At 53.7% G+C, this 27917-nt stretch overlaps 1 pseudogene; it reads left to right on the top strand.

The window, feature by feature from the left end:
- The first annotated feature begins 1436 nt into the window (after positions 1-1436).
- On the top strand, positions 1437-27052 carry LOC101936447 (uncharacterized; annotated as a pseudogene).
- Positions 27053-27917: the final 865 nt, after the last annotated feature.

Below are 27917 nucleotides of genomic sequence, written 5' to 3'. Positions count from 1 at the left end.
TCTGTTATTTCTCACATCTATATATTATTTATTTATTTAAAAACATATTTGCTGTTAACAAGCATGTTACCTCTGGAGACACAAATTCACTGTTTGAGAACTGCAAAACTAATCATCTCTGATGGTTTCTTCTAGACTGAGAACTGAGTCCTATTGGGTAGATAGAAAGATTAAGCTAAATAATCTTTACCAAAGCCTGTGGAACCCCATCAAATTGGGTCCCTAATCCATGAACTATTAGAACTAATTTACAAAACTTTTCTTAAACATTACATGAATATATTGTCTCATACTATAGAATTAGAGTTTATAATCCCTATTCCATGATGAGATATAATGTATCTTAATTATCCGATTCAAATTTTTTTTAAATCCGATTTTTTGATTTTTTTTTAAAGTCATTGATTTTTATCCACCCTGACAGCAGGGCATGGTGGGGGGGGAGGTAGGATTGGTTCCCAGCTGGAACGAGGAAGGGGTCAGGGGCAAGAGCACAGCGGGGCATGGGGGGGGGGGAGAATTGGTCCCCAGCTAGAGCGAGGCAGGGGCCAGGGGCAAGATGAGCACAGTGGGGCATGGGGGGAGGATTAGTCCCTGCTGACTGGAGCAAGGCAGGGGCTGGGGGCAAAAGCACAGCGAGGCGGAAGCTAGGGTTGGTCCCTGGAGCAAGGGAGGGGCCGGGGTAAACTGCAAGTGCAGCGGGGCTGGGGAGGGGGTAAACAGGATCCCCCCCCCCGCCCCTGCCCACATAGAGCAGGTACCGACCTTCTCCCTGATTCTAGCCCATTCTCTTCGTCTCTCTCTCTGCACTGAGCTGAGGGTGGGGGTGCACTAAGTGCAGGGCTGGGGGTGCAGGGTCTGGGAGGGAGTTAGGGTGCAGGAGCAGGCTGGGGGTTGGGATGCAGGGTCTGGCCAGGAGCTAGGGTGAGGGAGGGGGCTCAGGGTTGGGGCAGCAGGTTGGGGTGTGGAGCACTTACCTGGGGCAGTTCCCATTTGGTGCAAGGGGTGCAAGTGGGAATGTGGATGTGTGTGTGCAGGAGGTCCCGTTTGGTGCTCAGGGTGGCAGTGGGGATGTGTGCAAGTGTCAGGGCATGGGACCTGGGGGGCTGGGTATGTGGGGGAGTGCAGGAGTCAGGACTGGGGGCTGGGGGTCTGTGAGGGGGTGCAGGAGTCAGGGCAGAGGGCTGGGGTCATGGGGGTGTTCCCACTCCCCTGTCCTGAGCGGCTCATGGCAGGGGGCTGGAGGGGGTATGCCCTGATTCCACCCCCTTCCCAAGGCCCCGCTCCTGCCTCTTCTCCGCCTCCTCTCCCAAGCGGCAAGTGAGCTGTGGCTCCGCTCCTCCCACTCCCTCGTGCTGTCAAACAGCTGTTCGTTGGCAGGGAGAGTGGGAGGGGCGGGGGAAAGAGGCAGGGGAGGAGCTTGGCTGCCGGCGGAGCCTGCCCTGCTGCAGCAGGAGCTCCAGGAGCCAGCGGCACCAAGCTTCTGCCCCCACAGGAGAGAATGGGGGACAGGGGGCGAAGAAGAGTGGTCCGGGCCGGGGCCCCTTGGGAGAGGGGGCCCATGCCATGGTAAATCCGCTACTGCAATTGGCCAAAGTTTTCAGGGACGATGGGGTACATTGGGGTGGTGTTACCAGCCAGTGTGGTTGGTGGGCTAGTTGCTGGCACTCCCTGTGGCTGGTTTCCAGTGCCATTAAATGAAGAAAATGAATGGTTCCCAGAGGTAAAAGATCTGGGATTTTGGTGATGGGCCTTCAGCTCATCTGATAGGATGATATCACAACTCAATGGCCCCCTCCCTCAGGGGGTCCCCTGGGGAGGCAAATCAGGATTGTATGTTGCTAACACTATTGCAAGGCATTTTGGGAAGGGTTAATGGTGTGAGTGTGGAGTGAAATATTCCTTTGCAGGTTGTGAGAGGCAGAAGGGGGAGGAAGAGAGAGACAGGAATGGGTTAACTTGACGCTCCAGCTAGGTCCAGCAGAGATAAGACGCTGACTTCAGCCCAAGGCCACAGCACACAACTGACTGTCGGCTGCCTGCCAAGACAGATGGGGGCCTGGATTCCAACCTCAACCAGCCATGAGAAAGGAGGCTTCAGCTGAACAGACCTGCAGGGGCTGCGAAAACGAGGGAGAGAGTGAAGGCCAGTGAGGGGGAAAACAACGGTTTTGGCGCCCCGAACAAGTTTTTGCGTCCCTGAAAGCTGAGGTTTTGGGAAAGCTGAGCAAGCCACGGAAGGCCAGTTTGGACTGGTACAAAGAGCATGGAGGACAGAGGTCCCTGAACAAGACGTCTCCAAGAGACTCCAGGACTTAAAACCCTCCCGGGAGCTAAAGCACCTCGGAGATCAACAGCAGACCCCGGACGACCTGTGCACAGGACAGAACTCCCATCCACCTCTTCCCCCCATTCTTCATATGTTACACCCGGGCTTGGCCAGCCCCGGGTAGTGCGTGTGTGAGTATGAAAGTGGGTTAGGGCTTGGGGCACCAACTCTTTCTTCCTTCCTCTGAGTGACGTGGGGAACCCCCAGCACTTTCCACTGTTATTTTATTATTTTATTAATAAAGAGATATATTAGAATTGGAAAAGGTACAGAGAAGGGCAACAAAAATTATAAGGGCTTCCATATGAGGAGAGATTAAAAAGACTGAGACTGTTCATCTTAGAAAAGAGATGACTAAGGGGGGAGATGATAGAGAACTATAAAATCACGAGTGTGGAGACATGAATAGGGAAGTGTTATTTACCCCTTCATGTAACACCAGATTCAGGTTGTTAGGGGGCATATTCCTTCACCCTCTCACTTCCCTGGTCCTTCTCGCATGAACAGAGAGCAACAATACCGGAAGTCCGAAGGTGCAAACAATTCGATGTTTATTGGGGTGAACTTTCAGCAAGCATGCTTCCAGTTTCCTTCCTCAGTGTCCCCTTTCCCAGCTCTGATACCACAGAGCGTTGCCTGTGTCCCTGTTCCCATTCCCGCCCCTTACTTCCTGATTGACTGCTGACTATATAGTAAAACTTGAGTTCTGCTTAGCTAAACCTTAACCAATCATTTTACTGAAATTTAACTAACCAATCCTAACATATTGTAACATGATTATTTAACCAATTATATCCCACCACCTTAATTGGTTTACACCCAACAAAATTAATTATACAGCAGACAGAAACCATCACAGAACCAGACAGAGATTATACAGACAAACAATAGGGAAGTGGAGACTACAGTGATAGAACAATACAGAAATGAGGATTTCACATCCCAGTTATTGATAAGTGAGTTCTTGCCAGCCAGGATGCTATAAAACTAAGTTTCCTTTTACATCTTCTAGGCTCTTCCCTTTCTCTGGAGGTGATAGATCGGATCACCTTCCTAACAGCCCCAGAGCACCTTATTTCCATGTGACTAGTTGGAATGTGAGGATGTGACCGTACACTTCCCAGCTTATGGCTGCCTCTGCTGCTTCGCCAAAGGCCTTAGGCCAGTGGTTCCCAAACTTTAACAGCCCGCGAACCCCTTTCACTAAATTGTGACATCTCGTGAACCCCCTCCTAAAAATGAATATTTCCAGGGATTTAAGTTTAAATTTCCTCAGTGTGATGGATTCGCTTGCCTTGCTCTGCATAGCTCTTGGAAGTTTGGAGAAAGTTTGGAGAAAGATAAAGTCTCAGGTCTGGTTCGGCATCAAGTCTGTTTCTGTATTTGGTTTTCAGATGTGCATACGAGGAAAATGCTTTCTCGCATAAGTATGTTGTTGAAAATGGTAACAAAACTGCAGCAGCTTTTTCTGCCAGAAAGGGGTACTCGTTTCTTAAACTCAGCCAAAAGTTGATCAATGATAGATTTCTGAAACTCCTTTTCAGTTCGTAATCACAGGAGATCTCAATCATTTTCTCTTTTTCCTTGGTGTTTAATATCTGTGTTGAGAAAGTGATATCATCAAAAGGGTTGCGAATTCAATCATTATCGCCTGACATAGCTGGAAAGTATTCCCTGAAAGTTGTGCAAAGTCCTTTTAGGTGTGCAGTTATATTGGTTTTAGTGCACTGATCCAACTGAAGTTTATGTTCTGCCAGGAAGTCATGAAGATTACTGAAACACTCAGCTTGATTGTTTTCCAAACAACTTTCCCAGAACTGCAACTTCTTTATCAGGGATTCAACTTGCTCTTGCATATTGAAAACTGTTATATTGAGGCCTTGAAGAGATAAATTTAGGTCATTAATTCTTGAGAAAATATCTGCTAAATAAGCTACCCTCTGGACCCAGACATTATTTTCCATACAGCTGGCAAGATGGAAAGGGTGGCTGTTGAAAAAAACCTAGGATTTCCGTTCTAAACTCAAACAAGCGCACAAGGATTTTACCCCTTGAGAGCCATCTAACTTCAGTATGGGTCAACATACAGTCGTGTATACTACCCATTTCTTCACAAAGTACGTGAAATATTCTGGAATTTGTTGGCCATGATTTTATGAAATTCACCATTTTCACTGCATTGTCCAGCACTTCCTTCAGTCCCTCTGGCATGCATTTTGTTGCAAGGGCTTGTCTATGGATGCTGCAATGAGTCCAAGAGACTTTTGATGCAACCTTTTTTGTTCGAGCTACAAATCCAGTATACTTCCCCGTCATTGATGTGGCCCATCAGTGCAAATGCCTAGGCAATGAGACCAATCTATTTCCTTTTCTTGAAAATATGCATTAGTCAGATTGAAGATATCTTCTCCAGTTGTACATTCTTCCAGTGGTCGGCAAAACAACAAGTCTTCTTCAACCAGACCTTCATTCACATAACGTACAAACAGTAGCAAAATAGCTAGATTAGCTACATCAGTTGATTCATCCAACTGTATAGCATAATATGGACTATTTTTCACTCTATGTACAATTGTGGTCTCTCCATTATTTGACATGTAATTAATTCTTTGTGACAACATATTATTGGACAAAGGTACCATGTCAATCCTTTTTGCAGCCTTTTCTCCGAGCATGCAATGAACTACGTCTTTTATACATGGACCAATCAAGCTCTCTGCTATGGTATGGGCTTCTGATGCTTTTGCTACTCGGTAGCTCATGTGGTATGATGCTTTAAGTGCATTTTCATGATCAATACTTGCTTTGGATATAAAACTGGTAATGTCAATTTTCTTCTCAGCTAATTTTCGCTTGAAAAAATCAACAGGCTTGTCGAGTTGTGCAGGATGCCTAGTTTCTAAATGGCGCCGAAGTAGAGAAGGTTTGAGGCTGCTGTTTGCTAGAACATCACCAAAAATCACACACAGTGGTTGTGGATGTTCTTGATCACCAATGTATGTAAAGCCATATTTTATATAATCATCGTCATATTTTCTTTTCTTTGTAAGTGACTTTCCAGGACCATCATGATCATTAGACTTAGATTTTCCACAGTGTGGACTTGAGGAAACACTAGCTGATTCCAGCGTCTTTACACTTTCCTCTTTCAGCCACTTATCCATTGAACTTGTGTACAAAAGTTCTAATAAAAATAACAGAGAGAGACTGCTAACAACCAACAAACTAGAAACTGAGAAGATTCACTCACTGAAGCAAATCAGCCCTCCAGAGAGAAGGACAATTACTGAGACACCTTAACACTCCAACACTGGCTACAACGTGCTTCTGGCTGGTTTGGCTCGCAAACAGCTTTTCTTCCACCGAGGAAGGTGGGACAGGAATCTGAGCTGCCACCTGCACCCCACATGGAGTGCTGGGGTTTGGGGCTCCTGGCTCCCCCGCTGACAGGGGAGAGCTGGGGCTGCTGGATCAAACTGCCCGGCCCCGCTCTCCCCGAGGCTCGGGCTGCTGGCTCCCCCGCTGACAGGGGAGGGCTGGGGCTGCTGGCTCAAACTGCCCGGCCCCGCTCTCCCTGGGGCTCGGGCTGCTGGCTCCACCGCTGACAGGGAGGGCTCGGGCTGCCGGCTCAAACTGCCCGCTCTCCACGAGACTCGGGCTGCCAGTTCCCTGGCTGACAGGGGAGGGGCTCGGGCTGCCAGCTCAAACTGCCCAGCCCTGCTCTCCCTGGGGCTCGGGCTGCCGGCTCCCCCGCTGACAGGGGAGGGCTGGGGCTGCCGACTCAAACTGCCCGCTCTCCACGAGACTCGGGCTGCCAGTTCCCTGGCTGACAGGGGAGGCCTCGGGCTGCTGGATCAAACTGCCCGGCCCCGCTCTCCCTGGGGCTCGGGCTGCCGGCTCAAACTGCCCGCTCTCCATGAGACTCGGGCTGCCGGCTCCCTGGCTGACAGGGGAGGGGCTCGGGCTGCCTGCTCAAACTGCCCGGCCCCACTCTCCCTGGGACTCGGGCTGTCTGCCCTGCAACTGGGTCCCAGCAGAGTCCTCTGGCCGCCATTAATGAAATTTTTCTTGCGAAGCCCCTGAAACGTTCTGTGAACCCCCAGGGGTTCGCGAACCCCGCTTTGGGAACCACTGCCTTAGCCTAAGAACAGGGCCTCAGACTGTCACAGTGAGAAAAGGCCCTTACACAGGCAGACTGGGATTTTGATTCTTTCTTTTATACCTCTATAACTAGCTTAGTGATAAGAATACACCTAAATAAGGAAGTACTTCGTGCAATGCACAGTCACCCTGTAGAACTCATTGCCAGGGGATGCTGTGAAGGTCAAAAGTATAACTGGATTAAAAAAAGGAATTAGATAAATTCATGGACCATCAATGGCCATTGGTCAAGATGGTCAGGGATGCAACCCCATGCTCTGGGTGTCCCTAAACCTCTGACTGCCAGAAGCTGAGACTGGATGACAAGATCAGTTGCCCTGTTCTGTTCATTCCCTCTGAAGTACCTGGCATTGACCACTATTGAAAGACAGGACACTGGGCTAGATGGACCATTGGTCTGACCCAGTATGGCCGTTCTTATGTTCACTGTGCAACCCATTACGGTCTCCCACAAGGAACACACTGGTGCTTAATACTGAGCAGGAAAGGCCACAACATGTGTTGTGAGCAAATCAAACATGTGCAATTGCTCACTGGCACAAGCCCTTTAACCTTCACAAAGCAGAGCAAAGAGGGCAGCTTTCTATCTGCTGTGAAACCCCTGGGGTGGATTCTGACCCATGGCAGATTTAATCTGGTGCCACATCTCCAAAGCTAATGGAGTTGCTCCTAATTTACACCTGCATAAATAAGAGCAGAATCAGACCCCCGTCTCTTTGAGCTTCATGACTTTTACATATTTCAATCACAATTATCGATGGACCAAACCACAGCCATGACCTGTACTCTGGGGCCAGTGCCGTAACAAGAGCGAGGCGAGTGAGGCATTTGCCTCAGGCACACAAAGCTGGGGAGGTGGTGCAGATAGGGTTACCATACGTCCGGTTTTTCCCGGACCTGTCCGGCTTTTCGGCAATCAAACCCCCGTCTGGGGGGAATTGCCAAAAAGCCAAACATGTCCGGGAAAATGCCGGCCGGGCACTTCCCCTTTCGCGGCGGCTCTGCTCCTCCCCTGACTCTTTGACTCTGTTTAAGAGCCGAGCTGCCCGAGCGCTATGGGCTTCAGGCAGCCCCCTTGCCTCCGGACCCCAGACGCCGGCCAGGCACTTCCCCTCCGGGTCTCCGGCGGCGCAGGGTCCGGAGGCATGAGGGCTGCCTGAAGCTGGTAGCGCTCGGGCAGCTCGGCTCTTAAACAGAGCCGAAGAGTCAGGGGAGGAGCAGAGCCTCCGGCCACGGCGGCTCTGCTCCTCCCCTGACTGTTCGGCTCTGTTTAAGAGCCGAGCGCTACGGGCTTCGGGCAGCCCCCATTGCTCCGGACCCTGCGCTGCCGGAGCCCGGGAGGGGAAGTGCCCGGCCGGGGGCGCAGGGTCCGGAGGCATAGGGGCTGCCTGAAGCCCAAGCGCTACCGGCTTCACGGTTTGCCAGGCAGACTCCAGACCCTGCGCCCCCGGCTGGGCGCTTCCCCTCCCGGGCTCCAGCTGCGCTGGGGAAGCGCCGGCCGGGGGCGCAGGGTCTGGGGGCTGCCCGGCAAACCATGAAGCCGGTAGCGCTCGGGCAGCCCTTTTCGCGTGGCTGGGAGTGGAAGGGAGGAGGGGGCGGAGTTAGGGCGGGAAGGGGCGGAGTTGGGGCTGGGCTGGGAAATGGGCGGGGCCAGGGCCCCGTGGAGGGACCTCTTTTTTTATTTGTGAAATATGGTAACCCAATGTGGAGAGAGAAAGAAAAAAGCTGCTGGCACGGAGATATTTATAACCCAGGTGATCTCCCCACCGCCCCCAGCCCCACCTGCCACCCCCCTGTGCCTCCCCCGAGTGTCTCCCGGCCTGACTTCCTTCCCAGCTCTCCTCCCAGCCCGGAGCAGAGCAGCTTCATGTTGCCTCCCTGCAGCAACTGCTGCCGCAGGGTCCTAATGCCCCCCACCTACACTGCCAGGGCAGACTGACTCTGAGCCTGCCCTTCCCCCTCAAACCCTTCCCTTTTCCGGCAGGACCCTCCAGCAGAACAGGGGCCCCACCGCGCACAGTCACCACTCCTGCCCCACACTGGGCAAGGAGGCAGCCCCATCCCTCACCCCCAGTGAATCTACAGTCAGGGGCAACAGCAAGGGAGGAGGCGCACGCAGCACCCCCCGGCACCCACCACAGGGGAGGCGAGGGAGATTCCTGGACCTGAGAGGGGCCCGAGGAGCACATGCAGTGACAGTGGTGGGGGTGACTGTGCTGCTGGGGGGGGCAGGAAAGGGGGGCTCCTCCACCAGCGCTTGCTGCTGCCGGCAGGGAAAGGGCTGGGGGGAGTCCTCCTCTCTGGCCCTGTTCTGGAGCAGCCTGCCTGCACCCCAAACTCATCCCCAGCCCCGCCCCACCCCAGAGCCCACACCCCCAGTCAGAGCTTTCACCCCCCCACTGCACCCTCAACCCTCTGCCCGAGCCCTGAGCCCCTCCAGCGCCCCAAACACCTTATACCCAGTCCCAGCCAGACCCAAAACCCCCCACACACCAACCCTCTGCCCCCGCCCTGAGCCGCTCCAGCACCCCGAACACCTCATCCCCAGTCCCAGCCAGAGCCCTGACCCCCCACACCCTGACCCTGTACCCAAGCCCTGAGTCCCTCCCACACCCCAACCCCCCCATTCCCAGACAGAGCCCTCACCCTACACACCCTGATCCTCTGCCTGAGCCCTGAGCCCCTCCAGCACCCCAAACACCTCATCCCCACTCCCAGCCACAGCCCTCATCCCCCCCTGTCATAACTATAAAGGTAAGGGTAACAGCTGTCCTGTGTACAGTACTATAAAATCCCTCCTGGCCAGAGACTCCAAAATCCTTTTCCCTGTAAAGGGTTAAGAAGCTCAGGTAACCTGGCTGGCATCTGACCTAAAGGACCAATAAGGGGACAAGATACTTTCAAATCTTGGGGGGGGGGGAAGGCTTTTGTTTGTGTTCTTTGTTTTGGGAGAGTGTTCGTTCTCGGGACTGAGAGCGACCAGACATCAATCCAGGTTCTCCACATCTTTCTAAACAAGTCTCTCCTATTTCAAACTTGTAAGTAAATAGCCAGGCAAGGCGTGTTAGTTTTCCTTTGTTTTTCTCAACTTGTAAATGTACCTTTTACTAGAGTGTTTATCTTTGTTTGCTGTACTTTGAACCTAAGACTAGAGGGGAGTCCTCTGAGCTCTTTAAGTTTGATTACCCTGTAAGGTTAATTTCCATACTGATTTTACAGAGATGATTTTTACCTTTTTCTTTAATTAAAAGCCTTCTTTTTAAGAACCTGATTGATTTTTCCTTGTTTTTAGATCCAAGGGGGTTGGATCTGTATTCACCAGGAGTTGGTGAAAGGAAAGAGGGGGAAAGGTCAATTTCTCCTTGTTTTAGATCCAAGGGGATTGGATCTGTGTTCACCAGGAGTTGGTGGGAGGTAGGAGGGGGGATGGTTAATTTATCCTTGTTTTAAGATCCAAGGGGTTTGGATCTGTATTCACCAGGAGTTGGTGAAAGGAAGGAGGGGGAAAGGTTAATTTCTCCTTGTTTTAGATCCAAGGGGATTGGATCTGTATTCACCAGGGAATTGGTGAAAGGTTTTCTCAGGGCTTCCCAGAGTGGGAATCTAATTGGGAAATGGTGGCAGCGGACCAGAGCTAAGCTGGTAGTTAAGCTTAGAAGTTTTCATGCAGGCCCCTACATTTGTACCCTAAAGTTCAAAGTGGGGATCCAGCCTTGACACCCCCACACACCAACCCTCTACCCCAGCACAGAGCCCCTCCAGCACCCCAAACACCTAATCCCCAGTCCCAGCCAGAGCCCTCACCCGCGCCACACCAACCCTCTGCCCGAGCCCTGAGCCCCTCCCACACCCCAAACCCCCCATTCCCAGCCAGAGCCCTCATCCCCCCACACTCTGACCCTCTGCCCGAGCCCTGAGCCCCTCCCACACCCCAAACCCCCCATTCCCAGCCAGAGCCCTCATCCCCCTATCCCTGACCCTCTGCCTGAGCCCTGAGCCCCTCCCATAACCCAAACCCCACAATCCCAGCCAGAGCCCTCACCCCCCAACACTTTGACCCTTTGCCCGAGACCGGAGCCCCTCCACCATCCCAAACAACTCATCCCCACTCCCAGCCAGAGCCCTCATCCCCCGCACACACAAACCTGTGCCCCAGCCCTCAGCCCCTCCAGCACTGCAAACACCTTATCCTCAGTCCCAGCGAGAGCCCTCACCCCCACACCCTGACCCTCTGCCCGAGCCCTGAGCCCCTCCCACACCACAAACACCTCATCAACAGTCCCAGCCAGAGCCCTCACCCCCCACACCCTGACCCTCTCCCGGAGCCCTGAACCCCTCCCACACCCCAAACACCTTATCCCCAGTCCCAGCCAGAGCCCTCATCACCCTACACCCTAACCTTCTGCCCGAGCCCTGAGGCCCTCTCACACCCAAACCCTCCATTCCCAGCCCCAGCCGGAGCCCTCATTCCCCTGCACCCTGACGCTCTGCCCCAGCTCTGAGCCCCTCCCACACCCCAACCACCCATTCCCATCCCCAGGCAGAGCCCTCACAACCGTGCACCCTGACCCTCTGCCCGAGCCCTGAGCCCCTCCCACACCCCAAGCCCCCCATTCCCATCCCCAGGCAGAGCCCTCACCCCCCTGCACCCTGACCCTCTTACCGAGCCCTGAGCCCGTCCCACACCCCAAACTCCCCATTCCCAGCCAGAGCCCTCATCCCCCTATCCCTGACCCTCTGCCCGAGCCCTGAGCCCCTCCCACACCCCAACACCTCATCCCCACTCCCAGCCAGAGCCCTATTCCCCCCACACACAAACCCTCTGACCCAGCCCTGAGCCCCTCCAGCACCCCAAACACCTGACCCTCAGTCCCAGCCAGAGCCCTCACACCCCCACACACCAATCCTCTGCCCGAGCCCTGAGCCCCTCCAGGACCCCAAACCCCCCATTCCCAGCCCCAGCCAGAGCCCTCATCCCCCACACCCTGACCCTCTGCCCCAGCCCTGAGCCCCTCCAGCACCCCAAACACCTTATCCTCAGTCCCAGCCAGAGCCCTCACACCCCCACACACCAATCCTCTGCCCGAGCCCTGAGCCCCTCTCACACCCCAACCCCCCATTCCCATCCCCAGCCGGAGCTCTCATCCACCTGCACCCTGACCCTCTGCCCCAGCCCTGAGCCCCTCCCACACCCCAACCCCCCATTCCCATCCCCAGGCAGAGCCCTCACACCCCCACACATCAATCCTCTGCCCGAGCCTTGAGCCCCTCCAGCACCCCAAACCCCCCATTCCCAGCCCCAGCCAGAGCCCTCATCACCCACACCCTGACCCTCTGCCCGAGCCCTTAGCCCCTCCCATACCCCAAACACCTCATCCCCAGTCCCAGCCAGAGCCCTCACCCCCACTCCCTGACCCTCTGCCCGAGCCCTGAGCCCCCTCCCACACCCCAAACACCTCATCCCCAGTCCGAGCCAGAGCCCTCACCCCCACACCCTGACCCACTGCCCGAGCCCTGAGCCCCCTCCAGATCCCCAAACACCTCATCCCCACTCCCAGCCAGAGACCTCATGCCCCGCACACACCAACCCTCTGCCCGAGCCATGAGACCCTCCCACACCCCAAACCCCCATTCCCAGCCAGACCCCTCATCACCCTACACCCTACATCCTAACCTTCTGCCCGAGCCCTGAGCCCTTCCAGCACACCGAACACCTCATCCCCACGCCCAGCCAGAGCCCTCATTCCCCTACACCCTGACCCTCTGCCCCAGCCCTGAGCCCCTCCAGCACCCCAAACACCTCATCTTCAGTCCCATCCAGAGCCCTCACCCCTCCACACACCCCACACCAACCCTCTGCCCAAGCCCTGAGCCCCTCCAGCACCCCTAAAACCTCACCCCCATTCCCAGACAGAGCCCTCACTCCCCCAGACTCTGACCCTCTACCCAAGCCCTGATGCCCTCCCACACCCCAAAACCCCATTCCCAGCCAGAGCCCTCATCCCCCTCCACCCTAATCTTCTGCCTGAGCCCTGAGCCCCTCCCATACCCCAAACCCCCATTCGCAGCCCCAGCAGGAGCCCTCATCCCCCCGCACCGTGACCCTCTGCCCGAGCCCTGAGCTCCTCCAGCACCCCAAACACCTCATCCCCAGTCCCAGCCAGAGCCCTCATCCCCCGACACCCTGACCCTCTGCCCCAACCCTGAGCCCCTCCCACACCCCAAACCCACCATTCCCAGCCCCAGCCAGAGCCCTCATCCCCGTGCACCCTGACTCTCTGCCCCAGCCCTGAGACCCTCCCACACCCCAAACTCCCCATTCCCAGCCACAGCCCTCATCCCCCTATACCCTGACCCTCTGCCCCAGCTCTGAGCCCCCTCCAGCACCGCAAACACCTCATCCACAGTCCGAGCCAGAATCCTCACCCCCACACACCCTGACCCTCTGCCCCTGCCCTGAGCCCCCTCCCACACCCCAAACCCCCATTCCCAGCCAGAGCCCTCATCCCCACAGACACCAACCCTCTGCCCCAGACCTGAGCCCCCTCCAGCACCCCAAACACCTCATCCCCACTCCCAGCCAGAGACCTCATCCCCCCACACCCTGACCCTCTGCCCGAGCCCCTCCAGTACCTCAAACACCTCATTGCCAGTTCCAGCCAGAGGTCTCATATCCCTACACCCTGACCCTCTGCCCCAGCCCTGAGCCCCTCCAGCACCCCAAACACCGTATCCCCATTCCCAGCCAGAGCACTCATCCCCCTACACTCTGACCCTCTGCCTGAGAACTGAGCCCCTCCCACACCCCAAACCCCCCATTCCCAGCCCCAGCCAGAGCCCTCACCCCCCTGCACCCTGACCCTCTGCCCCAGCCCTGAGCCCCCTCCGGCACCCCAAACACCTCATCCCAGGCCCAGCCAGAGCCCTCACACCCCCCACACACCAACCCTCTACCCAAGCCCTAACCCCTCGCTCACCCCAACCCCCCCATTCCGAGACAGAGCCCTCATCCCCCTACACAATAACCTTCTGCCCAAGACCTGAGCCCCCTCCCACAGCCCACACCCCTCATTCCCAGTCACAGCCACAGCCCTCATCCCCCTGCACCCTGACCCTCTGCCCCAGCCCTGAGCCCCTCCCACACCCCAAACCCCCCATTCCCATCCCAGGGCAGACCCCTCACCCAGCTTGCACCATGACCCTCTGCCCAAGCCCTGAGCCCCTCCCACACCCCAAACCCCCCATTCCCAGCAAGAGCCCTCATCCCGCTACACCCTGACACTCTGCTCGAGCCCTGAAACCCTCCCACACCCCAACACCTCATCCCCACTGCCAGCCAGAGCCCTCATCCCCCCGCACACAAACCCTCTGCCCCAGCCCTGAGCCCCTCCAGTACCTCAAACACCTCATCCCCAGTCCCAGCGAGAGCCCTCACCCCCACACACACCAACCCTCTGACCCAGCCTGAGCCCCTCCAGCACCTCAAACACCTTATCCTCAGTCCCAGCGAGAGCCCTCACACCACCACACACAAACCCTATGCCCGAGCCCTGATCCCCTCCAGCACCCCAAACCCCCCATTCCCAGCCCCAGCCAGAGCCCTCATTCCCCACATCCTGACCCTCTGCCAGAGCCCTGAGCCCCTCCAGCACGCCAAACACCTTATCCCCAGTCCCAGCCAGAGCCCTCATCACCCTACACCCTAACCTTCTGCCCAAGCCCTGAGCCCCTCCCACAACCCAAACCCCCCATTCCCAGCCCCAGCCGGAGCCCTCAACCCCCTGCACCCTGACCCTCTGCCCCAGCCGTGAGACCTTCCAGCACGCCGAACACCTCATCCCAACGCCCAGCCAGAGCCCTCATCCCCCTACACCCTGACCCTCTGCCCCAGCCCTGAGCCCCTCCAGCACCCCAAACACCTCATCCCCATTCCCAGACAGAGCCCTCATCCCCCCACACTCTGACCCTCTGCCTGAGCCCTGAGCGCCTCCCACACCCCAAAACCCCATTCCCGGCCAGAGCCCTCATCCCCCTCCAACCTAATCTTCTGCCCGAGCCCTGAGCTCCTCCAGCACCCCAAACACCTCATTCCCAGCCCCAGCCAGAGCCCTCATCCCCCTACACCCTAACCTTTTGCCCCAGCCCTGAGCCCGCTCCAGCACCCCAACCCCCCATTCCCAGCCAGAGCTCTCATCCCGCTACATCCCTGACCCTCTGCCCCAGCCCTGAGCCCCCTCCCACACCCCAAACCCCCCAGTGTCAGCCACAGCCCTCATCCACCTACACCCTGACCCTCTGCCCCAGCTCTGAGCCCCCTCCAGCACCCCATCACCCCATTAACAGCCAGAGCCCTTATCCCTCTACACTCTAACCCTCTGCCCCTGCCCTGAGCCCTCTCCCACACCCCAAACCCCCATTCCCAGCCAGAGCCCTCACCCCAACACCCTGACCCTCTCCCCCAGCCCTGAGCCCCCTGCAGGACCCCAAACACCTCATCGCCAGTCCCAGCCAGAGCTCTCATACCCATACAATCTGACCCTCTACCCAAGCCCTGAGCCCCTCCCACACCCCAAACCCCCCATTCCGAGACAGAGCCCTCTTCCCCCTACACCCTAACCTTCTGTCCAAGACCTGAGCCCCCTCCAGCAGCCCACACCCCCCATTCCCAGTCACAGCCAGAGCCCTCACCCCCCTGCACCCTGACCCTCTGCCCGAGCCCTGAGCCCCTCCCACACCCCAAACCCCGCATTCCCAGCCAGAGTCCTCATCCCCCTACACCCTGACCCTCTGCCCGAGCCCTGAGCCCCTCCCACACTCCAACACCTCATCCCCACTCCCAGCCAGAGCCCTCATCCCCCTCCACACAAACCCTCTGACCCAGCCCTGAGCCCCTCCAGCACCCCAAACCACCCATTCCCAGCCCCAGCCAGAGCCCTCATCCACTACACCCTGACCCTCTGCCCGAGCCCTGAGCCCCTCCAGCACCCCAAACCACCCATTCCCAGCCCCAGCCAGAGCCCTCATCCACTACACCCTGACCCTCTGCCCGAGCCCTGAGCCCCTCCAGCACCCCAAACACCTTATCCCCAGTCCCAGCCAGAGCCCTCATCACCCTACACCCTGACCCACTGCCCCAGCCCTGTGCCCCCCAGCACCCTAAAAACCTCATCTTCAGTCCCAGCCAGAGCCCTCACCCCCACACACACCAACCCTCTGCCCGAGCCCTGAGCCCCTCCAGCACCTCAAACACCTCATCCCCATTCCCAGACAGAGCCCTCACCCCCCCACACTCTGACCCTCTGCCCGAGCCCTGAGCCCATCCCACACCCCAAACCCCCCAGTCCCACCCAGAGCCCTCATCCCCTTACACCCTAAGCCTCGGCCCCAGCCCTAGGCCTCTCCCACACCCCAAAACCCCATTCCCAGCCAGAGCCGTCATCCCCCCGCACAGTGACCCTCTCCCCGAGCCCTGAGCCCCTCCAGCACCCCAAACACCTTATCCCCAGTTCCAGCCACAGCCCTTATCCCCGTACATCCTGACCCTCTGCCCCAGCCCTGAGCCCCTCCAGCACCCGAAACACCTCATCCCCAGTCCAAGCCAGAGCCCTCATCCCCCACACACACCAACCCTCTGCCCGAGCCCCTCCAGCACCCCAAACACCTCATCCCCAGTCCAAGCCAGAGCCCTCATCCCCCACACACACCAACCCTCTGCCCCAGCCCTGAGCCCCCTCCAGCACCCCAAACACCTCATCCCCAGTCCCAGCCAGAGCCCTCATCCCCCTGCACGCTAATCTTCTGCCTGAGCCCTGAGCCCCTCCCACATCCCAACCCCCCCATTCCGAGCCAGAGCCCTCATCCCCCTACACCCTGACCCTCTCCCCGAGCCCCCTCCCACACCCCAAACACCTCATCCCCAGTCCCAGCCAGAGCCCTCATCAACCCACACCCTGACCCTCTGCCCGAGCCCTGAGCCCCCTCCCACGCCCCAAACACCCCATCCCCAGGCCCATCCTGAGCCCTCATCCCCCACACACACCAACCCTCTGCCCCAGCCCTCAGCCCCCTCCAGCACCGCAAACACCTCATCCCCAGTCCCAGCCAGACCCTCATCCCCCCACACACCCCAAACACCTCATCCCCAGTCCCAGCCAGACCCTCATCCCCCCAACACACCAACCGTCTGCCCCGCCCTGAGCCCCCTCCAGCACCGCAAACACCTCATCCCCAGTCCCAGCTAGACCCTCATCCCCCCACACACCCCAAACACCTCATCCCCAGTCCCAGCCAGAGCCCTCACCCCCACACCCTGACCCTCTGCCCGAGCCCTGAGCCCCTCCCACACCCCAAACCCCCCATTCCCAGCCAGAGCCCTCATCCCCCTACACCCTAACCTTCTGTCTGAGCCCTGAGCCCCTCCCACACCCCAAACACCTCATCCCCATTCCCAGCCAGAGCCCTCATCCCCCCACACCCTGACCCTCTGCCCCAGCCCTGAGCCCCTCCTACACCCCAAACCCCCCAGTCCCAGTCAGAGCCCTCACCTTCCACACACCAACCCTCTGCCTCAGCTCTGATCCCCTCCCACACCCCAAACCTCCCATTCCCATCCCCAGCCAGAGCTCTCACCCCTACTCTCGCCCTGAGCCCCTCCCACACTCCAAACACCTCATCTGCAGCCACACCTACAGCCCTCACCCCTGCATCCCTCTGCACCCCTCCCATTTCCAAACTCCCTCCCAGAACCCGCACCCCAATCTCCTGCCCCAGCCTAGGGCCTGCATCCAAGACCTCCTCCCTCACCCAGACTCCCTCCCAGAGCCTTGGGTGGGTGGGGGGGTGGAGTTTGGGTGGGGGCAGGTTCTGGGCACCACCAAAATTTCTACAAACCTGCCACCCCTGATCCTGCCCTGCAATCCTGAACTCCCAGCATTCTCAGGACACATGCTGAACCCTAGTGGCCACTGCTGATATCCAGCACCTCCCTCCTCTTTTAACCTGTGAGTCCCTCTCTGGATTGGAACTGGACTGGAACCAAAGACCATGTCATAACTATAAAAGGAAGGGTAACAGCCCTGCTCTGTAGAATACTGTAAAATCCCTTCTGGCCAGAGACTCCAAAATCCTTTTACCTGTAAAGGGTTAAGAAGCTTGGGTAACCTGGCTGACACCTGACCCAAAGGACCAATAAGGGGACTTTCAAATCTTGGTGGGGGGAAGGCTTTTGTTTGTGCTCTTTGTTTTGGGGGTTGTTCGCTCTTGGGACTAAGAGGGACCAGACATCAATTCATGCTCTCCAAATCTTTCTGAACAAGTCTCTCATATTTCAAACTTGTAAGTAACAGCCAGGCAAGGCGTGTTAGTTTTGTCTTTGTTTTCTCAACTTGTAAATGTTCCTTTTGCTAGAGGGTTTACCTCTATTTGCTGTAACTTTGAACCTAAGGCTAGATGGGGGTCCTCTGGGCTCTTTGAATCTGATTACCCTGTAAAGTTATTTTCCATCCTGATTTTACAGAGATGATTTTTACCTTTCTTTCTTTAATTAAAAGCCTACTTTTTAAGAACCGGATTTGATTTTTCCTTGTGTTAAGATCCAAGGGGATTGGATCTGAACTCACCAGGAATTGGTGGGGGAAAGGAGGGGGGATGGTTAAATTCTCCTTGTGTTAAGATCCAAGGGTTTGAATCAGTGTTCACCAGGAAATCGGTGAAGAAGTCTCTCAAGGCTACCCAGGGAAGGGAGTTAGTACTTGGGAGTGGTGGCAGCAAAACCAGATCTAAGCTGGTAGTTAAGCTTAGAAGTTCTCATGCAGGTCCCCACATCTGTACCCTAAAGTTCAGAGTGGGGAAGGAACCTTGACAGACCATCTTGGAAGCAACATTACCAGCCCAAGCAGTCAAAAATCATGAGTTGACCCCCCAAAATCACAGGCTCTACCGCCGCCGCTTCATTCATTCTTCAGCGGCAATTCGGCGGCAGGCCCTTCCCTTCGAGAGGGACTGAGGGACCCGCCGCCGAATTGCCGCCGAAGAGCCGGCCCTGGGGGAGGGCGCAATTTTATATTCTTGCCTCAGGCGCAAAAATACCTAGTTACGGCTCTGTCTGGGGCACTCAGAATGGATCTGGCTGTTGTGTTTTAGCCCCTTCTGTAGCTAACACTACCCTAGGACAGGTTTTTGCAGTGACTCTCCTTTCCAGTTCTCTGATTACTGTTTTGTTTAACAAACATTTCCCCTCCTATCCTTTCTAGATCTATGCAAGTCCGCTGAGCTACGTAGCACACTGGATCTGCAGTTTCAGGGAACCTATGCCAATGTACTCAACTGAGCATACAGCTAAAGCAAGAGAGAACCCCACAAAGAAGTTAGTGATGAAAGAAAAGGCTTTGGGGTATCCTAAGACCTTAAGAATGCTAAGAAAAATAACAGGGCTTTTCTGTCCCAATGACTTGCAGCTGTTCAGACAGTGAACTCGTGTCTCACCCTCATGTCCACCAACTCAGCTCTTGTTTATTCTGGATATTCATCAATGGAGTCATTTTCTCAAACATGGCATAAGTTTTTCAAAAAAACAAACATACTCCTCCAATGAAACTAACAAAAAAGGTAGGCGGGGACTCGACTGAGTGAAATCAGCTCAGGGGAAACGACACAGCCCATATTTAACTGAACTTGCAAAGAGACCGAGACAGAGAGAGACTAGAGGCAGCTGTGAAGAGACCATGGCAGGGTTTCATGTCCATAGTGTCCTGGTGACAAGATCCAATCGGGGAATTGGCCTGGAGCTGATCAAGCATTTTATTGGGAAACCGAACCCACCAGAAGTGATCTTTGCCACCTGCCGGGACCCACAGGGAGTGTGAGCGCAGGTGAGAAGCAGCTTTTTTACTTAGCTGAACTTTGTTTTAGAAAATGTTCTCCAAAAGGGCATGGAATAAAAGCAGGTTTAGGTGGCAGATCCCATGACTGAGTCTGTAACACGGTTTCCCAGCTGTATGTTCCCCTCCACCCCTGAAACCTGCCCTCTTAAAACAGGGAATCTTGCAAGTTTCAGGAGGAGGCCTGATTTGGACTGAGCCCAATTTTACCCAACCCTAACACTACTGGGCCAGATCCTCCACTGCCCTGCGCCTTGTGCAGAGTGGGTGTGAGGTGCTGCCATTCTGTTAGCTCCCCCCAACACACAGACAGACATTCTGTCCGCCTCTGCCCTCCCTCTGCACCCAGATCACCCCCAGTCATTGCTGCTCAGACATTGCTCCTACATTCTCCTTGACACTTATGCAACTCTACTGCTGCACGTTAACTATACGCAGCTCTAGTGCGCGTTGTATCACTCGCTTGTCCCCATTATCATGTAAAGTATTGGCCCCTCGCAGAGCCGCAGCTAGAATGTCACAGTTATGTTACCCTGTAATGATGGCAGGGAGCCTGGCACATTGCCCAATCAGATACCCGATTTGTTACACATCCATAGGCCTGTTATGCCAGGGGTCCAAGGCAGACCTGGCTGATGTTCAGGCTTGGCGTGGGGAAGGATTTCTGCCAGACCACCTCACCTCCTCTGAGACCCCAGCCCTCCTTCCCCAACAGTGCTGGGACCACCCATTAACCCTTGATGTAGCTGTGGGGGAAGTGAGATTTGCCTGGTGTCCCATAATCCTTCCTATAGTGGGAGGTCTCCCTGTGATGCTTCTTCCTTTCTGGCTCCTTGCACTATAGACATTTGGGCTCGGGCTGCAACTTGAGCTCTGGGACCCTCCCACCTCACAGGGTCCTACAGTCCAGGCTCCAGTCCGAGTATGAACATCTACACCAGAATTAAGCAGCCTGCTGGAATGGGCCACCCAGAGGTGTTTAATTGCAGTGCAGACAAACCCTGCGAGGGTAATAAACTAAGTTCCCTCTAAGCTGGCCCCGGCCTCATAGCTGCCCCAGCAGGGAGAGACACCTCTCCCCTGTCCACTGTCCCCAGAGCTGCCGCGGCGAGAGAGAACTGGGGGGAGTCCTCTCTCCCCGATGCAGCCCCAGGGCAGCTTGAATCCCAAATCCCTCATCCCCAGCCCCACCCCACAGCCCTCACCCCTGCACCCCAACCCTCTGCCTGAGCCCTGCCCACATCCCAAACCCCTCATCCCCAGCCCCACCCCAGATCCCGCACACACAGCTGGAGTCCGCACCCCCACATACACACACCCCAACCTTCTGCCCCAGCCCTGAGCCCCCTCCTGCACTCTGAACCCCTCAGCCCCACCCCTGCCACACATCACCTCCATATTGGTGCACATAACAAAATTAATTCCGCACATGGACGTAAAAAATTAGAGGGAATATTGGTACTAAATGGCTACTGCTCTCCAGCAACTGTCTTCAGGGAGGTTCCCAGTGACCCCGCCTCTCCGTATCTGCCCATGGCTTGTCATGGAGGGGCAGGCCAGAAGCCAATATCTAGAGTCGGGTGAATAATGGATATTTTGTTTTGCTGGCAATTCCAAAAAAGCAGACAGACAAAAATATTGTTATGGGTCAAACTAAAAACAATTTTTACAAAAACGTTAGAAATTTGAAAAAAAAAAATCTATTTCAGGTCAAATGAAATGTTTGCTTCGATCTGAAACAAAATGTTCTGATTCTGAGCAGTTTTAAATGGTTTGGAAGGTTTTTTAAAAAATAAAATTACAGGAAATTTCCAAACAAAAGTTGTTTTGAACAGAAATATTGAAACATTTTGATTTTTTTCAGGTTTCTCTAGAAATCAACACAAATTCCCAAGCTCGTTTGGTGTTATCGAATCTGCAACTTTTGCTCAAAGGAGTTGGCCAAATTTTTCACCCAGCTCTACTGATATCCCCAACCAGTCCCCCAATCCCCATATGACACCAATGGGGCAAGAAAGGTTTCTGCGTTGCTACTTTATCACTACCTGGTGCTAAAAGATGCACCTTTACTACTTCACAGCAGCCCGTAGGTAGGAGATCTGGGAGGTTCCTTAGCTGTTTCTCAGGGGCTCCACAGAGCAATTACTAAAACATGAGCTGATCCCCAGTGCCTGCTCCTGGGGGCTCTGGAATAAGAGAAAAATCTGTCAACAGGAGTGAGTGATAGGTATGGGAGACCAGGTGAGTGATCGCTGGGGCAGAGTTGGGAGAATGGGGGAAAGAGGAGAACTGATGGAGAGAGGCTGAGGGGATGGGGAAGGAAGAAGAAACAGGAGGCAGGTTAGAAGAGAGGATGGATGGGGGAAGAGGAGTGACAGACAGAAAAAGGGAGTGAACAACATGCAAGGTGTGTGAAAAGGGAAAGCCAGCTGAAGGACAGAATGGATGGGGAACAACATGTGGTAAAGGCCCTAGACAGGGGAAAAGCTGGGACTTCATATGCACCCACTCTGATTTTTTGGTTCCATGATGACCCATGCTGTTCCCATGGTCTTCACTCAGAGCAGTGTCTTGGCGCTCCCAGGCATTATTAACTGCCAGCCACAGGGTCAGCTTCTGCTCTCTGTTAAGCTCACATACCCCCATTTAAATGAATGGGATTGCATGTGGGTGACAGCAGAATCTGTGCCATAGGGCTGTGGGTGTTCTTGGTGCCAGGGCTCTGTCTGATGGGGTGATGCACATAATGCATTTTTTTTTTTTTTTTTTTTTTTTTTTTGCTTCCAGGAACTAAAAAAATTGGCTTCCAAGCACCCAAACGTTGTGATTCTGCAGCTAGGTACATCCTCGGTGCATCTGTCCTACCAACCAGCACGCTGCAGACACTGCATGGCCAGCTCTCCGTTAGCTGCTTTCTGATTCGCAGTCTCGGCTCTACGTTCTCTATGACCCTTTCCACATCCATTCTTTTCCAGCTTCCTAACACCTGACTAGATCGTAATCACTAGTGCAGCTAAACAGACCACAACTTGTTAGTGCACTGCTAGTGTCAGTGGATCGTAGTTCCTCATCACTGAATAATGCATAAAGCGCAGTTACAGAGGCTGCCTGCCTCGTCTGGTAATCTGTGCCAAACTCTGCACCTGGTTCTGCTCCCTTTAAATCAAAGAAGTGTTCTGCCGCTGATTCCAGCACGGGAGCAGGACTGGATCAATCCATCAGAGTTAGGAGTGACACAAGCCTCTGCTCAACATTTTAACTGAATTCTCTCTCAGCTGTCTCTAGAGATGGGCTTTTAACCAGGCTACCATAATTGTGGCTGTATTTATTTCATATATCAGGGGGTAGCCGTGTTAGTCTGTATCTACAAAAACAACAAGGAGTCTGGTGGCACCTTAAAGACTAACAGATTTATTTGGGCATAAGCTTTCGTGAGTAAAAACCTCACTTCTTCGGATCCGAAGAAGTGAGGTTTTTACTCACGAAAGCTTATGCCCAAGTAAATCTGTTAGTCTTTAAGGTGCCACCAGACTCCTTGTTGTTTTTATTTCATATAGTATCAGGAATGGAACCAAACCATGCTCATAACCAGTCCTGTATTCTCTGTCCAGAAGCTACAGACTCAGCGAGCATCGAGAGCGCTGCAAAGAAAGCTGAGGCCCATCTGGGAGGAACTGGCCTAAATTTGCTGATAAATAATGCTGGCGTTATGCCACCAAGCACACTTGAGTCAGCCACTCCTGAAGATATGTTAAGCGTCTATAACACAAATGTTATTGGGCCACTGTTAGTGACCCAGGTAAGAGTCCACCTTCGGCTGAGAATACTTAGACAGGATTTTTGGTTTAAGACAAGATAATTAGCTGGAGAGATCTAATATTTCACCCCACCCTGCTTTAAAAGGAAGTGGCCCATTTGTTTTCATTAGACTAGACTTCTCTGTGTTCTGGTAAAGCCCAGAGGTTCCAGTCAGGCTCAGAGCTCTATTGTGCTCAGTGCTGTACAAATACAGAGGTGGGGGGCGGTTGTCAGGGAGGTGTTCAGAGGAACAGACAGACACAAACCCTGCAGAAGAGTCTGAAGCAGTTGAGGCTTCCCCTGAACGCTTAGGTAATACAGACCTGCACATAGACCTGATGTGTTAAACACCCTCTCTGTTATGCTTTGCCATGTTCCTGCTGCGAAAGTTAAACTCTCCTTCCTTTTCAGAAGGCTCTTTTGGGGCATTGTATTGAACATTGCTTCCCAAAGGGAAGACTTGCAGATACAGCTGGGTGAAATATGGATTTCTTGGTTCGTTGGCAATTTTGAAAAGTTAAAAAAAGTCATTCTGGATCAGTACAAAAATGATAATTACTGGCAAATCACAAAGTAAAAACTAACACTAATTATTATTATTATTATTATTTTATTATTACTTCATCATTTGGTCAAACAAAACAGTTCAATTTTGAACATTTTAAAATATTTTTGGATTTCTTTAACAGAAAAGGAAAGGAAGTTTGAACCAAAATGTGATTTTGAAATGAAAAATTAAAATGTTTCAATTTTTTCAGAAACTTTGCATTTTTTTTCCAAAAAGCACAATTCTGTGAAATCAACATGAATTTGTGAAATATTGCAGTGTCACTGAATCTGCATTTTTCACTGAAAACAAGTTTTGGTCAAAAACTTTTGCTCAGCTCTGCTTGCAGGTGCCAAACCAGACCCGCTCTGAGACCTGGGGAATCTCAGGATTCCACCCTGGGGAGGTAACGGCATGAGGTATAACACCTGATGGGGGGCACTCAGAGACCAGAGAAGAGGTCAAAGGTGCAGCTGCCCTGGTAACACTGACTCGCTCCATTCACTTTAATGGGGTGACACAGGCCTAACAGAGAAGAGAATTTAGTGCACCCACTTTTTATGCCATTGGTGATCCAGACATTGCAAGCCTCATCTAGATGCTTATTATTATTTATCAATTAGTATTATTATTACTTATACAGCATTGTAATTGGACCCGGCATTTTACAGCTGGCAACATGCAGAGCAGAATAGAATGTAGCTCTCACCCTAAAGAGTTTATAGTCTGAAGACACAAACAGATTCAGGACAGACAGTGGCATTTTAGGGACATTCTAGGTGGTAGAAGGAACAGAGCAGGCGGTGGTTAAGGAGCGGCTTGAAGGTGGAGATGCTCAAGGATAGCTAATTAGGAAGCTGTTCCTAGCAATAGAGGTGCTGTGAAGGCAGGTGGGAAATGGGGAGTGGGAGGAGGAAGCAAAGGGGGGAGCCGGTTGGGGGGATCACAGGAAGTGGGACTCAGGTGCAGGCAGATTTAGGTCTGAGAAGCAGGTAAGTTTGTTATCAAGTACAAAGTGACCCAGTGTCTCCCCAGGCGTTCCTGCCCTTGCTGAAGAAGGCTGCCCAGGGAAGCAACCAGAAAGGGATGAGCTGCAGCAAGGCAGCCATTGTCAACATCTCCACTGTTCTGGGATCCATTGAGAAAACTCCTGAAACATTCTCCTTCATGCCAGTAGTCTCCTACCGCTGCAGCAAGGTATGTCTCCCCCAGGCTAACCAGCCATGGGATAGTCACTGAATCTCATATTTCTCAGCCTGAAGATAATGAGTGAAGGTAATGACCATTCTGAAATAGTTACACCCACAATGCCCCCAAATGGAGTGTATTTAACCCCCAATAGGAAAGGTGGGTCTTTGTCCACCTCTCATGACTGGTCCATATAACAGAATAACCTTCCCTGCAACACCCAGTGAGAGAAGAGGCAGAGGGGGACAAAGAATTCCTGAACCTTCTCCCTCTAAGAACCCCAGGTCCTGCAGATGGAGCAGTGGTCAGATGGGGAGCAGAACTGATGTCAGGCTTGGGGGGCAGAATTAATTGCTTTACAGAGATGGGGGTGATGATAGACCCCCACACACTTTTTTCAGACTGCTATAAGCACTGACTGTGAGTACATAGTTATCGATTTCACTCTGGGACGGGATGTAAAGTATTGCCCCCTTTTCCTTGGTGGCATAACAGGGACCATCCTCAAGCAGTTATAATCCACCATACTGGCCAGACTTCTTCTGAAGCGAGATGGATGTGGAACTACAAAGACGTTGGAATCTTCATACTCTCCCTGGGAAGTTCGCTGCCCTCACAAGTTCCACCACACTTGGCTCCAACGATGCTAAGTCTCTTGATCTTACAATCTCCTATTGCCTCCACCCCACAGCTTGTAAATGCCCATGTGCATTGAGCTCCCAACAGGCATGTTCTCACCATGCGTCCAGTGGCCATCTTGATGGAATTTCTTCCTGCATGTGCATTCTGCTGCTCTCTCCAACACCCCAAGCTTTGTTTTAAGACCAATATTTTTCAGCCACCCTATTGCTCACCTGAAGGGTTCCAAGGTGCTGAGCAAACCCTCCAAATGATTACTCCTGGGGGAATCCTGCACCAAAAAAATAAAAAGTATATGCCAAACATTTAAAAATTCTGCGCAAAATATTTTACAATTTTGCAAAATTCTGCATTTTATTTGTCAAAATAACACAATATAATCACTCCAGTTTCAATTATTTTTGTAATTTATTTCAAAATACTTGTCAACAAGTATGTCAACAATATAGACAACAGCAATAAAGATTCCCCCAGGAGCAGAGAGTTAAAGAAACCCCTATGTCAACCCAGTTCCAGTTGGGGGGTGATGGAGGAGGCTGTGTGGGGCCCCCAGAGCCCAGACACTTGCACTCACTTCCCCCCAGAGCCCAGCTGTGGGGAACCCCACAGCCCAGACACCTCCATCCTGCTAGAGCCCAGCTGTGGGGCATCCCCCGCCCCAGACACCAGGCCCCCCAAAGCCTTTACCCCCCACAGCTTTTTTACTGTCCGCCAGGGGACGTGGTGTGGTGCAGCCCTGACCTTCCTTGCCCTTTTCTAGAGCTGGCTGGATCTCCCAGGCCCTCTCCTGTCCTCAGGAGAATGAGTATCAAGCAGAGCATGCAGCCTCCAGCCCAGCCAGGCTGGGCACTCCAGCTCCTCTCACTGTGAGCTGGACTCTGCTGCAGAGTCCAGTGGCCCCTAGTGGTGACCAGCAGCTCTGCAGCCCCAATTTTGCGAGGGAAACAGGGAATTCTGCGAAATTCTGCATCACGCATTTCTATGGTGGGCAAAAGGAGACCTGAGTGCACACAGTGAATGTGTAAAGTGGGTCTTGCTCCTGAGGAGCCGCCGTTGAAATGCAGGGGTATAAAGTCAGCTGATAGGGGCTCTCCTCACATCCCTTCCACCAGTGTACTAGGGGTGGGTTTTATCCATTAAAGTCAATGTGGGCTGCGTGACTAAGCCCCAGCAGACTAACGGGCTCTGTTCATCCCAGCCAGGACAGCACGGCAATAGTGGCTTGGCAGATTGTGGCCCCCCTGTGTCCGCTGCATCAGGGACCAGGCAAGTGTCAGCATCGCCGGCCCCAGCGCGATAACAGAGGGTGCCAGCTCTAAACCGTCCGGCCATTAACCTGCCCCACAGCAAACAAATGGTTATTGCAGCTCCCCTCTAATGGGTGGTTTGTGCAATTCAAAAGAGAACTGGCTCCAGCCTCTACCCAGTAATCCAGGAAAATCTGGAAGGAGGCTGCCCAGGGGTGGGAGACAGGCTGGCAGCAAGCAAGGCAGACCCAGATCCAGAAAAGAAGATTAAGAAATAAGTAGCAGTTAAGTTTGGAGCTTAAGAGTCGAGGAGTATGGGACACTGAAGTTGCTACTGACAGAAGTTGGAGACAAAATGTTGTGGGAAAGTGAGAGCTAGCAAGGACATGGCCCAGGTTATCCTCCACATGTCCCACTAAAATAAATCCAACCCACAGGTCACTTGGGCAGAAGTATCAATGTCAGGATGCTACATTGTTAGCACAGTAAATGAAGCTGCAAAATCAATGATGTTTAAATGACCTTAGTCTATTTTTTACAATCCTGCATTAAGAGGTAATTGACACAGATGTACACCAGGCAGGGTCGTTTGGAAGCCGAAGACTTTATGTTTCCATCCCACACCACTGTCAAGTTTTAGCAAATTAGGACAAGTCAGCAAATAAGAACAACCTCAGATATCAGTAAATGCTACAGGTAGCAAATCCCTACATGTTTCTGGCACTACACCTGTGCAGCTCTCCTCCCTGGCTCTTCTTGGGCTCCTGCTCTCTCCTTAGCTTGGCCCCACTCTGGCCCAGGTAGTTCCAGCTGACATGGAGGATGGGACCCTCTGGCCTGGTGACTCCCACATTAGACTGCTTGCCCTGTCAGTCAGGCTGACCTGGAGCTTTGGCCTCTCCCCATTGACCCTGAGGACTGTGTAGTCTCAGGGTCCTCATTTCCCATTGTCCCTTCCCCCTTCTATTGGTACTGGGAACCAGACAACCAAAAAACCCCACTAAGTTTTAGCATAAGGGGCCAACAGTCCCCTTACACAAGCCAGCCCCGTAAGGGTCACAGATGTCCAACAAAGCCAGCACAAGCTGGTCCCATGTTTTAATGGTCAGCACTCAGGACTCTGCCTCCTA

Source organism: Chrysemys picta, chromosome 14, assembly GCF_011386835.1.
Source record: "Chrysemys picta bellii isolate R12L10 chromosome 14, ASM1138683v2, whole genome shotgun sequence".
Classification (NCBI taxonomy): Eukaryota; Metazoa; Chordata; order Testudines; family Emydidae; genus Chrysemys; species Chrysemys picta.
Note: the sequence above shows the minus strand (reverse complement) of the source record. Positions and strands in the feature narration are given on the sequence as shown.